This window comes from Hemitrygon akajei, chromosome 4 (assembly GCF_048418815.1).
Source record: "Hemitrygon akajei chromosome 4, sHemAka1.3, whole genome shotgun sequence".
NCBI lineage: Eukaryota > Metazoa > Chordata > Chondrichthyes > Myliobatiformes > Dasyatidae > Hemitrygon > Hemitrygon akajei.
This window is the reverse complement of record NC_133127.1, coordinates 74947681-74962112: the sequence shown is the minus strand read 5'-3', so window position 1 is coordinate 74962112 and position 14432 is coordinate 74947681. Positions and strand designations below refer to the sequence as shown.

General features: G+C 40.6%; 1 long non-coding RNA gene across 1 annotated transcript; it reads left to right on the top strand.

The window, feature by feature from the left end:
- Positions 1–566: 566 nt before the first annotated feature.
- On the top strand, positions 567–5040 carry LOC140726451 (uncharacterized). The gene is made up of 3 exons (XR_012098636.1): positions 567–705; positions 2004–2136; positions 3881–5040. It is a non-coding gene; the product is annotated as an uncharacterized lncRNA (long non-coding RNA).
- The last annotated feature ends 9392 nt before the right edge of the window (positions 5041–14432 follow it).

Here is a 14432-nt window from a genome sequence, read left to right as displayed (position 1 = left end):
GATGGACACAATCTTTTTTCCCAGGGTAGGAGAGTCTAAAGCCAGAGGATATAGATTTATAGTGAGAGAGGAAGATTTAAAAGGGGACAAGAGGGAAACATTTTCACACAGAAGGTGGTTGACACATGGAATGAGCTCCCAGATAAAGAAAATATATGTTTATAAGACATTTAGACAGCAACAAGGATAGAAAACTTTAACATGGATATGGACCAAATACAAGCAAATGGGATGAGTAGAGTTGGCATGGCTGAAAGGCATGTTTCCGTAAAGGGTAACTGTTTGACCCTATAAATTAAATGGTGAAAGACTTGTAGTACAAACACAAGAAGCTAACGTTGCTTTAGCAGTTGATATTATTGTCCTTATCATTTCGTTAGCTTTTTTCAGTTTCTTTTTCTTTTAACGAATTTCAAATATTTATTTTGATATCATCTACAAATTTCAGCATGTATTTTTAAACTTCTGTTTCTATAACTAACTATCTGCTCTTCATTTGCAACAGCGATTGCAAAATTGTTATCTTGCTTAACTCCGAGCTGTTCAGCTCGGATTATAAATATCGGTCTAAGCCGAATAGAAGACACAGAAGAAGAACCAGGCTGAATCAGAAAGGCAAGACAGGAACACTTGAGCTCACGATGAACTATAGAGTTATCTTCACATTCTTGCTGCTCCTTGGAAATTATGCAGCTTTCCTTATGGGTGAGGAAATTACTCTACATTTTGTATTTTGTTGTCTTGATTCAGAATCAGCTTAATAGCATTCTGTTTAAAAAAACTGCTGGTAATCTGCAAAAACAGCAGAACAAGTAACGAATAAACAGATTAGTGAAACAGAGTTAGCATTTCTGGCCATGAGAAATGGAAAAATGTGAAAGTAAGTGTGTTTTAAGTAGAAATGAGGGAGAGGGTTCAAGAGAACAAAGCAAATGCCCAGAAAAGAATGGAGACCATGAATTTAAAAGTTGTCCATAATAGACTTGACACTATTCAATTGCATACATTTGCTTTGCTTTCCTATTTATGGTTTAAACTTTGTGGATGTGAAAACATAATCTATTTGATATCTTAATGGAGTACTGAGACTGCCACACTATAAAAGTTGTCACGTTTTGAGAGAGTTTCTCCAATTAACTCAATAAGCTCTGGAAATGCCATAAGCATCTCAATTTACTTTTCTTTCCAATTAGGAAAGTCCATACAACCGGGGTATGTACCAGTAGTCTGCAAAATTAATTCAATCAGCCACATCATCAGGTGTATCTTTTATCTCTTGTGCTCAATCTGTTCCAAGAAAGCTAAGATCCCTGAGAGAACAAACTACATTTGTTCCTATGATTAGAACTGATATAACAGCTGATCCATAAATGGGATCAGATGTAGTGATAATCTGTACCATAAAGGATACAGAAGGTATTACTTGAATGGTTACAGGAATGATGCATCTCAGAAAAAATAGTTAAATTGGAATGACAGGGCTTGTCAGTTTTGGAGCAAGAAAAATTGAGAGTTCTGCTGGAAGAGTACAATATTTCAGGTACAGGACTTTCCACAAAACAGCAAAAAACTCAATTTGGTCTGGGTCTCAGACCAATTTGGGACTACAGAGAGTTGAACAAGGAAACTTACTCTGATATGTTGAAGTAATGTGACAATCAAGAGGCAACTAAAACTGGATTCATCCTGTCCATACAGTGTGTTACCAGCAGGCCAGTCTATACAAAAAAGGAGCAAAGTAAAACAAATAGCAGACACAGCTGGCCAGTGATTATGGCAATGGAAAGAAAGGTGAGCTTCCCAAAGTTGAAAAATTCACTGTTGAGTCATGTAGACTACAAAGTGTCCAGGCAGAAGCCTAGGAGTCTTTTCTCAAGCTCAATGAGCAGTCTCATTGTAACAGTACAGAAAGTCATAGAGAAGGTCACATTCCAAATACTGAATGTGGTAAACCTCTATTATGGAAAACAAATGTTTACAACATTTTATGATTCATTTTACAGCTGCTCCTGCAAATGACAAGGAGAACCTCCTATGTCACTGTGTAAAATATGAAAAGAAAATGATACCCCGACAACAGATCACTGACATTGAAATCTTCAACAAAAGCAAAAAATGCAATGTTCCAGAAGTCTTGTAAGAATTGTTCATGTACTTAAATACTCAGTTTTTATATTTAATGGGGGCAATCCTGAAAATCTGGAAAAAATATGTGAATGATATTTGTATCTGCAGATCATGCATTGATAATCATTTTCCAATGTTCCTTAGATTCAGGATCAGTTCCTGAGGATTGGAGAATGGCTAATGTTATCCCACTTTTTAAGAAAGGAGGGAGGGAGAAAACAGAACTATCGACCTGTCAGCCTGACATCGGTGGTGGGGAAGATGCTAGAGTCCATTATTAAAGATGAAATAGTGGCATATCTAGATAGCAGTGATAGGATTGGGCCGAGCCAGCATGGATTTACCAAGGGTAAATCATGCTTGACTAATCTATTGGAGTTTTTCGAGGATGTAGCCAGGAAGTTAGACAAGGGAGATCCAGTGGATGTAGTGTACCTCGATTTTCAGAAGGCATTTGATAAGGTCCCACATAGGAGATTGGTGGGTAAAATCAAAGCTCATGGCATTGGGGGGAAGACATTGACATGCATAGAAAACTGGTTGGCAGATAGAAAGCAAAGGGTTGTGGTGAATGGGTGTTTCTCGGAATGGCAGGTGGTGACTAGTGGGGTGCCACAGGGCTCGGTATTGGGACCACAGCTGTTTACAATTTACGTCAACGATTTAGATGAAGGCATTGAGAATAACATCAGCAAGTTTGCTGATGATACTAAGCTGGGTGGCAGTGTGACATGTGATGAGGATGTTAGGAGAATTCAGGGTGACTTGGATAGGCTGGGTGAGTGGGCAGATACTTGGCAGATGACGTTTAATGTGAATAAGTGTGAGGTTATCCACTTTGGGAGTAAGAACAGGAAGGCAGATTATTATCTGAACGGTGTAAAGTTAGGTAAGGGAGAAATACAAAGAGATCTAGGGGTCCTTGTTCATCAGTCACTGAAGGTGAATGAGCAAGTGCAACAGGCAGTGAAGAAGGCTAATGGAATGTTGACCATTATTACAAAGGGAATTGAGTACAAGAGCAAGGGAATCCTCTTGCCTTTGTACAGGGCCCTGGTGAGACCACACCTGGAGTATTGTGTACAGTTTTGGTCTCCAGGGTTAAGGAAGGACATCCTGGCTGTAGAGGAAGTGCAGCGTAGATTCACAAGGTTAATTCCTGGGATGTCAGGACTGTCTTACGCAGAGAGGTTAGAGAGACTGGGCTTGTACACGCTGGAATTAAGGAGATTGAGAGGGGATCTGATTGCAACATATAAGATTATTAAGGGATTGGACAAGATAGAGGCAGGAAATATGTTCCAGATGCTGGGAGAGTCCAGTACCAGAGGGCATGGTTTGAGAATAAGGGGTAGGTCATTTAGGACAGAGTTAAAGAAAAACTTCTTCTCCCAGAGAGTTGTGGGGGTCTGGAATGCACTGCCTCGGAAGGTAGTGGAGGCCAATTCTCTGGATGCTTTCAAGAAGGAGCTAGATAGGTATCTTATGGATAGGGGAATCAAGGGATATGGGGACGAAGCAGGAATCGGGTATTGATAGTAGATGATCAGCCATGATCTCAGAATGGCGGTGCAGGCTCGAAGGGCCGAATGGTCTACTTCTGCACCTATTGTCTATTGTCTATCATCTGCCAAAGGTAAAAGGGACAATCAGAAGAATTCTTTAAAAATTGACATTTTAGATCAAACAATGTGGCAGTTCACCAAAAAAATCAAAAAACTAAAAAGATAAAATTTCTCTCTCTTTCTTTCAGAGCTCATTTGACGTCAGGCAATAAAATCTGTTTACATGGGCAGGAACCGTGGGTGAAGAATCTTGTTGACGATTTACTGAAATCTTCTTCAATGTAGAATACCTTTGAAGGACTTCAATGCTGTGACAATATCAAGAGGATATGAAACAGGCTCTCTAACTATAAACTTTACCTTAATTGAAAATTGTTAATTCTGGAAGAAGGATTGTATCTACAATATTAATAATTCTAAGCAAATGGCCTTCTAAATTAACATATGTTTTCCTAAATATAATACTGAATTGCCTTTCTCTTCTCTATCAAGCAAAACCCTCCACCATAAACCATAGAATGAGGATTGTAGCAGGTTTTTCTGTCCATTTATCCTTGATATTCAATTATTCATCTCCCGACTCTTCATCTTCCTCTCATTCCCTCAAGACTCATCCATCTGCCACCCATTCCCTCACTTCAGCTGCTTTTCAAAACCACACAGATTTCTCCATTTCAAAACTTCTTCCCAGAGCTCCAATGAAAGTTACCATTTAATTTCTTTCTACTATATGCTTTTTGGTAACTCACTTCAAATTAACGGCTTTCTCCCTAGTTTTGCTTCCAGTGCTTTTGCTAATTTCTTGAAATTGGTGCCCGTCTAGTTACTGACACTACCACTAGTGGAAGCAGCTTTAAGCTGCTTTTGTTTTCATATACAATAATTAATGTTTCAAATCTCCCCATCTCTGTCTGTACAAGATGGAACAGTACAAGATATTCCAGTTTCTCAGTAAAACAGAAATTCCACAAATATTTCATTTTGTATTTCAGTAAAGGTACTACAGCTAATGGCATGTCAGGATGGAGATGAATGAATTACTATACCTTTCCTGATCTGATGACATTATAAATTCAAGAGCAAAAGACCACAGTCCAGCTTTTTCCAACCACTGCACCTTTCTTTCCTGTCATTTTCTGTTATTTCCCTTTTCTCTACCAGTAACAGCACAAGAATTATTAAATTAATGCACATATATAATGCTGATAAGTGGCCTTCACTTTGACAGCATGGCTTCATATAATTTTAAGCTATAAGCAGTGTGGAGTAACAAGAAACATGCCTAGAAGCTTGCTGCATTTTCGATATGAAAACTTATGAATGTTTCAATAAACTGCTTTTGAATCCAGTTATTGTATCCTGGACATCGTTTTGGGGAGAGACGGAGAGAGTGAACACAAGAGTTAACTCAATTAGTCATAGAGCTGTACAAAACAGAAACACACCTTCCACACCATCCTGTGAAGGAGAGGAACTGTGTAGCCAGTGCAGAGTACACCTGTGGCCATTCCCTCAATAATAACGATACAACTTTAGATACTATGGAGGGGAAACAACCTACCAGGGGGAGCCACAGTGACTGAACCTCTGACGCTGAGTCTGGTGCTGTTGTTCAGAAGAGGTGAAGAGGACTGCAGTGTTGATAGGAGAGGAACAGAGATGAAGTTTCCATGGGTGTGATAGAGATACTCGGATGGTATGTTGCCTCCCTGGTGCCAGGATCAGGGATGTCACAGATCAGGTCCGTGGCATTCTCAAGGGCAAAGGTGAGCAGCCAGAAGTCTTGGTACATATTGGAGCCAATGACAGAGGTAGACAAGGTGAGGAGGTCCAGAAGAGAGATTTTAGGGAGCTAGGTAGGAAGCTGAGAAACAGGTCTTCCAGGGTAGTAATCTCTGGATTGCTGCCTTTGCCATGTACCAGTGAGGGTAAGAATAGGATGATCTGGCAGGTGAATGTGTGGCTGAGGAACTGGCGCAGGGAGCAGAGGTTCAGATTTATGGATCATTGGGATCCCTTCTGGGGAAGGTATGATCTGTACAAAAGTGTTGGAGCGAAAAAACAAAAATCTGAGGTGCAAAGGGACTTGGGAGTCTTTGTGCAGGATACCCTAAATGTTAATTTACAGGTTGAGTCTGTGGTGACGAAGGCAAATGCAATGTTAGCATTCATTTCAAGAGGACAAAAATATAAAATCAAAAATGTAATATTTAGACTTTATGAAGAACGGCTGAGGCCTCACTTGGGAGTATTGTGAGCAGTTTTGGGCCCCTTACCTTAGAAAGGATGTGCTGAAACTGGAGAAGGTTCAAAGGAGGTTCATAAAAATGATTCCAGGATTGGACAACTTGTCATATGAAGAGTGTTTGATGGCTCTGGGCCTGTATTCACTAAAAATCAGAAGAATGAGGGATGATTTTATATCAAGTAGTGAAAGACCTTGATAGAGTGGATGTGGAAAGGATGTTTCCTATGGTGGGAGAGTCTATGACCAGAGGACACAGCCTCAGAATAGAGGGCATCCTTTTAGAATGGAGATGAGGAGTAATTTCTTTAGCCAGATAGTGGTGAATCCATGGAATTTGTTGTCATAGGCAATTGTGGAGGTCAAGTTTTTATGTATATTTAAGGCAGATTGATAGATTCTTGATTGGTCAGGGCATGAAGGGATAGGGGGGCAAGGCAGGAGATCTTGTTGTCTCTCTAGCTCCTGAGTCAACAAGCCTAGCCTTATCAATCTTTCATTATCGTAATTCTCCAGCCCAGATAACATCCTGCTGAAACCCTTCTTTACCTTTCCTGATGCAATCATGTCCTTTGTAGAGTACTCACTACTCCACCTGTAGCCCAACTCATGTACCATAATCTTACTGTTCTAATATTCTGTGCCCCAGTTACAGAAGGCAAGTATCCCATGGGCCTTCTTCACCATTTCACTTCCTATGCTGCTACTTTCAGAGATCCACCGTCTGTCCCTCAAAGCTCCCTAAAGCCCTGCCATTCATCGTACATGCCCTACCATTATTTTTCCTTCTAAATATCAGCACTTCATGTATAACAGTGTTTACTTCCATCAGTAATTCTGCCTGGCAAGATGGCCCCAGCTATTCTGATGACCACAGTTGTATGAGAATTTACTGTTCAGCAAAACTACAACAGCTTTATTTAAAAGAATGTGAAAGTGGCAAGTGATGCCTAACCCCACGCTTACTCTGCAGCTGGTCACGTTATAATTACGCGGAATGCTGGAATACACCAGCCAACTTCGATAGTTGCACTATATTGGGATATATCGCGGCACTGTGTTAGATAAACCGGGATGCCTACTTGTTAATCAGCCAATCATCTGGCAGCAACTTCAGCATAAAAATGCCGATATGGTCAAGCTGTTCAGCTACTCTTCAAACCAAACTACAGAGAGGGAATAAATGTGATCTAAGTGACTCTAACTGTTGGTGCCAGACAGGGTGGTTTCAGTATCTCAGGAACTGCTGATCTCCTGGAATCTTCATGGACAACAGTCTCTAGAGTTTGCAGAAAATAAAGTGAAAAACAAAAAAAAAATCAGTGAATGACACATCTGTGGGTGAAAACACCTTGTTGATGAGAGAGGTCAGAGGAGAATGGCTAGACTGGTTCAGGCGGTGAGGAAGGCAACAGTAACTCAAATAACCATGTGTTAGAACAGTAGTGCACAGAAGAGCCTTTCTAAACGCCCAGCATGTTGAACCTTGAAGTGGATGGTCCTCACCAGCAGAAAACCGTGACATGCACTCACTGTCCACTTACAGCTGCCAACTGTGCAATGAAGTTGCTTCCAGACCTATAGGCCCAGGAATTTTAATGCATGCAGACATCTGTTAGATGGTTACAGCATCTTCACATTAAGGACCATTTCAATTATGGACCTGCAAAGCTCTTGAGAGGTGTTGTGCAACTTCATTGTGTTCTCCCAATCTGTCTAAGTCTAGGCTGCCACAGTAGCATAGCAGTTAGCGGGACACCATTACAGCTCAGAGTGTTGGAGATCGCAGTCCTATTCCACGTCATTTGTAAGGTGTCTTCCTGTGAGTGTGTGGGCTTTCTCCGGGTGCTCTGTTTTTCTCCCAGTTTCCACAGACGTACCGGTTGGTAGTTTAATTAGTTGCTGTAAACTGTCCTTTGATTAGGCTGAAGTTTAGTCGGTGGATTGCTGGGGGTATGGCCCAAAAGGCTGAAGAGCCTATTCCGCACTATTTAAGACTCTCTGCTTCCTCAACACTGCGTGCCCCTTCACCTATCTTCCTATTGTCCACAAACTTGGCCACTAAGCCATCAATTCTGCCATCCAAATCATTGACATATAACGTGAAAAGAAGTGGTCCCAGTACTGGCTGCCAACCAGAACAGGTCTCTTTTATTCTAATTCTTTGCCTCACACCAACCAGCCAATCTTCTATCGATATTAGTATCTTTCCTATTATACAATGTGCTCTTATCTTGTTTAGCAGCCTCATGCAGCACTTTGTCAAACACCTTCTGAAAATACAAGTAAACAAAATCCACTAACTCTCCTTTGTCTATCCTGCCTCTGATTTCCTCAAGGAACTCCAAAAGATTTGTCAGGCATGATTTCCCTTAAGGAAACCATGCTGACTTTGACTTATTTTATCATGTGCCTCCAATTACTCAGTAATCTCATCCTTGATAATGGACTTCAACATCTTCCCAACCACTGAAGTCAGGCTACTTGTCTATAATTTCCTTTCATCTACCTCTTAAAAAGTAGAGTGACATTTATAATTTTCTAGTCCTCTGGTACCATTCCTCGATCTAGTGATTCTTGAAAGATCATTACTAATGTCTCCACAATCTCTTCAGCTGCCTCTTTCAGAACCCTGGGGTGTAATCCACCTGGTCCAGATGACTTATCTACCTTCAGTCCTTTCAGCTTCCCAGCACCTTCTTCTTAGTAATAGCCACTACACTCACTTCTGCCCCCTTAACACTCTCAAACTGCTGGCATTCTGCTATGTCTTCTGCAGTGAAGGCTGATGCAAGTAGGTGGAGGGGGTTCTGAGAGAACATTCTGGTTGGAATTGGAGGCATCAAAAAAAGGTCCAAGCCAGAAGTAGGGCTCTCCAGCAAATTCTGGGCTGGGAGGAACATCGGGCATGAACCCAATGACTTCACCATTATCAGGGCTCTTTGTTGCCATACTCAGTGAAACACTGACCCGACGTCAAGCACAAACACACGCCTCATTTTTAGAATTCAACCCTTCAGCTAACAGGGTCTTGGGATGAGAGGTCCTGACAATATCCAAAATACATATCAACGGTGAGTTAGTGCTGGATTAGCTCTGTCAATAATACCTTCCACTGATGATTAAGAGTATATGGTTTTGCCCCAGTTTTTGTGAGCAGAGGATAAATGAGCAGATATCCATATCATTGGGGAGATATCAGAGCTGTACATATGTTGGAGTACCTTGGCCTGAGGCCTGGCTCATTCAGGAGTACAAGTCTTCAATACTATATCTGGAGAGTAGTATGGTCCCATAGTTTATGTTCTAGCCACTGCTCTCAGCAGTTCCTTGATATAACAGAGAGAGAATGAAATTGTCAGCAGGCCTGGTTAGCTGATGGTGGGAGGCATTATGGATCATTTATTCTGAACAGGGTAGTAAACACTTCAACCTTCCCTTTCTGTCTGAGTGTATTATGGCTGTACTTCTCAAAGTGTACAACCTCCCCTGTGTCTATGGAAGACTGGAATTGTACAGTCAGACCTTGAACCCACCTCCCTCAGTAAACCAGGATGCATCCCAGCAAGGCTATGTTTATTCTGAGCTAATGCCTACTCCCTCCATTTTTACCCACTCATTATCCTCGCTGTCTCCCAGCCATTTAACATTTTGTTCTCTTCTGTGGCAGACTAATAATAAAGCACTCCCTGGTAGTTAGTTAGTCCTCCGTTTATACCTTCCACCTTCTTTCCTTTTGCCACAGATCACCTTCCTTGTACCTAATGAGCCTCAAAAATACTTGCCTATAATATACATGCCAATAGATTTAGATTCTCCTTTTTTATTCATTGCTATTTTCTCATTCTGTCTTTCCTTGCCTCATTTCTCTTTCTACTTTTCATCATCACTTATTATATGCAGATCTGTATTCCCAGGGCACATGTTTACAGGTTGCAACTGTGAGAACGATATATGCTATATAGTTAATATTTCAGCAATAGTTGAGTAATATTGTAAATATCTTGCTTGATTAAACATTCTTGTTTATTTAAAATATTTCATTGTGGGTTATGTGAAAGTATGTGAATGGCATACGTCATTATGTCACCACATCATAAGCATATGCCTCCATTAAAAGTAAACAAAACTATGAATAGACTAATTATACCCAGCCCTGTGTTTTCCTTTTAATTAGTTTTATGTTTTGGAGTTACTTTACTTTACTTTACTTTATTGTCACCAAACAATTGATACTAGAGTGTACAATCATCACAGCGATATTTGATTCTGTGCTTTGCGCTCCCTGAAGTACAAATCGAAGTAAATATAATACAAATTTAAATTATAAATCATAATTAGAAAATAGAAAAGGGAAAGTAAGGTAGTGCAAGTCAGGTCCGGATATTTGGAAGGTATGGTCCAGATCTGAGTCAGGATTTGTTCAGCAGACTTATCACAGTTGGAAAGAAGCTGTTCCCAAGTCTGGCCATACGAATCTTCAAGCTCCTGAACTTTCTCCTGGAGGGAAGAGGGACAAAAAGTGTGTTGGCTGGGTGGGTCTTGACCTTGATTATCCTGGCAGCACTGCTCCAACAGCGTGTGGTGTAAAGTGAGTCCAAGGATGGAAGATTGGTTTGTGTGATGTGCTGGGCTATGTTCACGATCTTCTGCAGCTTCTTCCGGTCTTGAACAGGACAACTTCCATACCAGGTTGTGATGCACCCTAGAAGAATACTTTCTACGGTGCACCTATTAAAAATTAGTGAGGGTTTTAGGGGACAGGCCAAATTTCTTCAGCTTTCTCAGGAAGTAAAGGCGCTGGTGGGCCTTCTTGGTAGTGGACTCTGCTTGGTTAGACCAAGTCAGGTCATTTGTGATATTCACCCCAAGGACCTTAAAGCTTTTGACTTGTTCCACCTGCGCACCACCTACGTAGAAGGGGTTGTGCGGTCCACTACTCCTTCTGAAGTCAACAACCAGTTCCTTCATCTTGCAAAACATACAGTGGCAACAGGTAAGTTTTAAATGAACCAGAGACGACTACCTACCTGGTGAAGTACAGCAAGGTGTTCAAGTTTTTAAAAAGCACAGCAAGATGTTAATTTTTTTTAAAACTGCATAGCATATGCTGCTTCAGGAAGGGGCAGAAATGGTTGAGATTTTAAAAAAGGCAGAAAGTGGACTAAATTCACTGATTCATTAACAGTGAGTACTGGGTGATAATAATCATAACTAAAAAAAGAACAGAAATGCCTGGCTACATCAGAAAGATAGATGCACAATTGCACAAGATATAACTGGTATTGTATACTAAGCGAATATTGATGTACTTTGAAGCAACTGAAATAGCCAAGGAAAGCAAGTGCCAATTTTGCTGAGTGCATTGGTTTTAAAGACACACAGCTTGCTTTGAAGTTTGACTGCTCCAATCAAACCAGCCAAAATTAGTTAGCTGATATTGTGAAAGTAATACAGGGGCATTTCAAACTGAAATCATTGCTGATTGCAGAATGCTTTAGGTTTCAGTGGAATCAAAAGGAAGAGGGGTCACTTTCTGCGCACAAGGCTGAATTGAAGAAGTTGTCTGAGGATTGTCAGTTCAGTGATGGGCTTAATGATACATTGAGAGATGGTTTAGTTTGTAGAATCTTCCAATAAAACATTCAAAATGGCTCGTAACTGAAGCACAACTTTCATTTAAAAGAGCAGTTGGAATTGCTGTATCAATGGAAACTGCAGATGGAGACACAATTGAGTTACAGTCAGGGATGAATGTGAGTGTGAACAAAATTGCAATGTCTAAACAGAAATGGGCCTGGCCGAACAACTTGTGTTGCCATTGTGGTAAGGGCTTATGTACACTAGACCAAAGCAGGCTTAAAGGCAAAACTTGCAGAAAATGGACACATACAAAAAGCATGCTGAGCAGACAAAAATAAATGGACTGCACAAGGAAGAGAAAAAGATAAAAAGTCAAGTTGCAGTTTCAAAAGACAACTAATCTGCATACTGTTGATGAAAAATCTGATAATGATGAGATTGACACAGGACTGCGATTTACAATGTGAAAACTAACTATAGACAAGCTACATGGCTTATACCAGAAGTGAACAGCAAATTAACTAAAGTAGAGTTGGACACCGAATCGACTGTTTCAGCCATTTCACAAAAGGGTTTGAATGGCATTTCAAAAATATTGAACTGAAGCCCGCAGATATCCAACTGCAAATTTATACAGAAGAAAAGATAACTCCCATGGGAATGGCATTCATAACAGTGAAATACAACAACCAATGAGCCACATTGAGTTTCTATGTAGTAAAAAGAGGAGGGCCTTATAGTTCAGCTGTTTGGCCAGCCTTTTCAATTTGCTTCTAAAGCCTTTCTCAGCATTGTTACAATCTGGGTGCGTTCTTGTGAAACACTTTGAGATGCTTTTTCCATTACAGGCACACTCTTGAATAATTTTGCCATTTTCCATAAATTTGGAAACTTCTATTGGATCACCCTGTGACTAGAAAAGCGGATAAAATTTAACTTCAGATTTTGTCCCAGGATTCTCACGTGGAGGTATTTCATTCTTTTAGTCAGCAATAGATCCGCAGTGAGGATTATGCAAAATGACAGGTGTCTGGGTTCAGAGAATGGTCATTTCCTGATTGTAACTGCTCAAAAGCCTTTCTGTAGATTACTTTTGGGTATCTAGTTATTTGCAAAGACTCTACACCTGTCAGTCAGAATGAAAGGACACAGGGTGTCATCTTACAACATTTAAACAATAAGTATAACGAGAAGCAACTTAAAACTACACACAAAGCAAAAACAAATATGTGGGTGGTTCACACTGCCTCAAGAAATAACGACTGACGAGCCACTCACTTCCCCTGAGCTCTGATTTCAACTTGTAGTGGAGGGAGAAAAGAGCTCATCAATAATTGACCGTAAACTTGATACATGGATGTTCATCTCCTACAGTATCACCTGGGCACAGTCTCTGTTCTAACAAAAGCCAGCATGATGAAGTGTTGGACCTTTTCAGCCTAGTCAGTGGGAAAAGGAGAAAGAACTATTAAAGATTAATGAGAAATTCCTTTTATTTTTTTCTTTGTGGTACCAAGAGAAGGTACCTTTTGTCCAGGCTTCTCTTCCCCATCCTACCAATGAGTTAAAAAGCTCTCCTACCTCCTTCTCTGACAAGATAACTAGCCCAGATGACTGCTTCTGTATTTATTTTATTTACTTTTTCCATTATATCATGCAACTGCCGCCACTTCCTGGTGATTTTGGGCAACAAACTGACTTGTTAAAAATTAAAACCACACACTGTCCAGAGTTGATAAGGTTGGCCACCCAATTGACTGTGCTGTTAGAATTGGTGCTAATGGACAGGAGGAAGAGTATAGGAAACTGATACAGGACTTTGTGATATGGTGCAACTCAAACTACCTGCGTCTCAATATCACCAAGACCAAGGAGATGGTGGTGGACTTTAGGAGATCTAGGCCTCATATGGAGCCAGTGATCATTAATGGAGAATGTGTGGAGCAGGTTAAGACCTACAAGTATCTGGGAGTACAGTTAGACGAGAAGCTAGACTGGACTGCCAACACAGATGCCTTGTGCAGGAAGGCACAGAGTCGACTGTACTTCCTTAGAAGGTTGGCATCATTCAATGTTTGTAGTGAGATGCTGAAGATGTTCTATAGGTCAGTTGTGGAGAGCGCCCTCTTCTTTGTGGTGGCGTGTTGGGGAGGCAACATTAAGAAGAGGGACGCCTCACATCTTAATAAGCTGGTAAGGAAGCCGGGCTCTGTCGTGGGCAAAGTACTGGAGAGTTTAACATCGGTAGCTGAGCGAAGGGCGCTGAGTAGGCTACGGTCAATCATGGAAAACCCTGAACATCCTCTACATAGCACCATCCAGAGACAGAGAAGCAGTTTCAGCGACAGGTTGCTATCGATGCAATGCTCCTCAGACAGGATGAAGAGATCAATACTCCCCAATGCCATTCGGCTTTACAATTCAACCGCCAGGAGTAAGATATGTTAAAGTGCCGGGGTTAGGACTCAATGTATTTAAGTAAACTACTTAAGAACTTTTTAAAAGCTATTATTAATGCTTTTTGAGAGGGTGATTTTAGATGCATATCATATTTTTACTGAGTTAAGTATTGTATGTAATTAGTTTTGCTACAATAAGTGTATGGGACATTGGAAAAAATGTTGAATTTCCCCATGGGGATGAATAAAGTACCTATCTATCTATCTATAAAGAATTGTTAGTAGTAATAACATTCATAAGTTTCCCAATAGCCTTGTGAATAAAGGCATTTCTAATGTCACTTAAACCTGTTTTTAAATTGTGTGTGGTAGTTGATCTGGGCGAGGCATACTCAGGCATTAAGTACAATGATGAGTGTTTGAATCTATTTATCTTTTTCTCTGAAATTTATGATCTGACTGTCCATAAGACTTAAGATCAACGCAAGCAATACCCATGACTCAATAATAGGG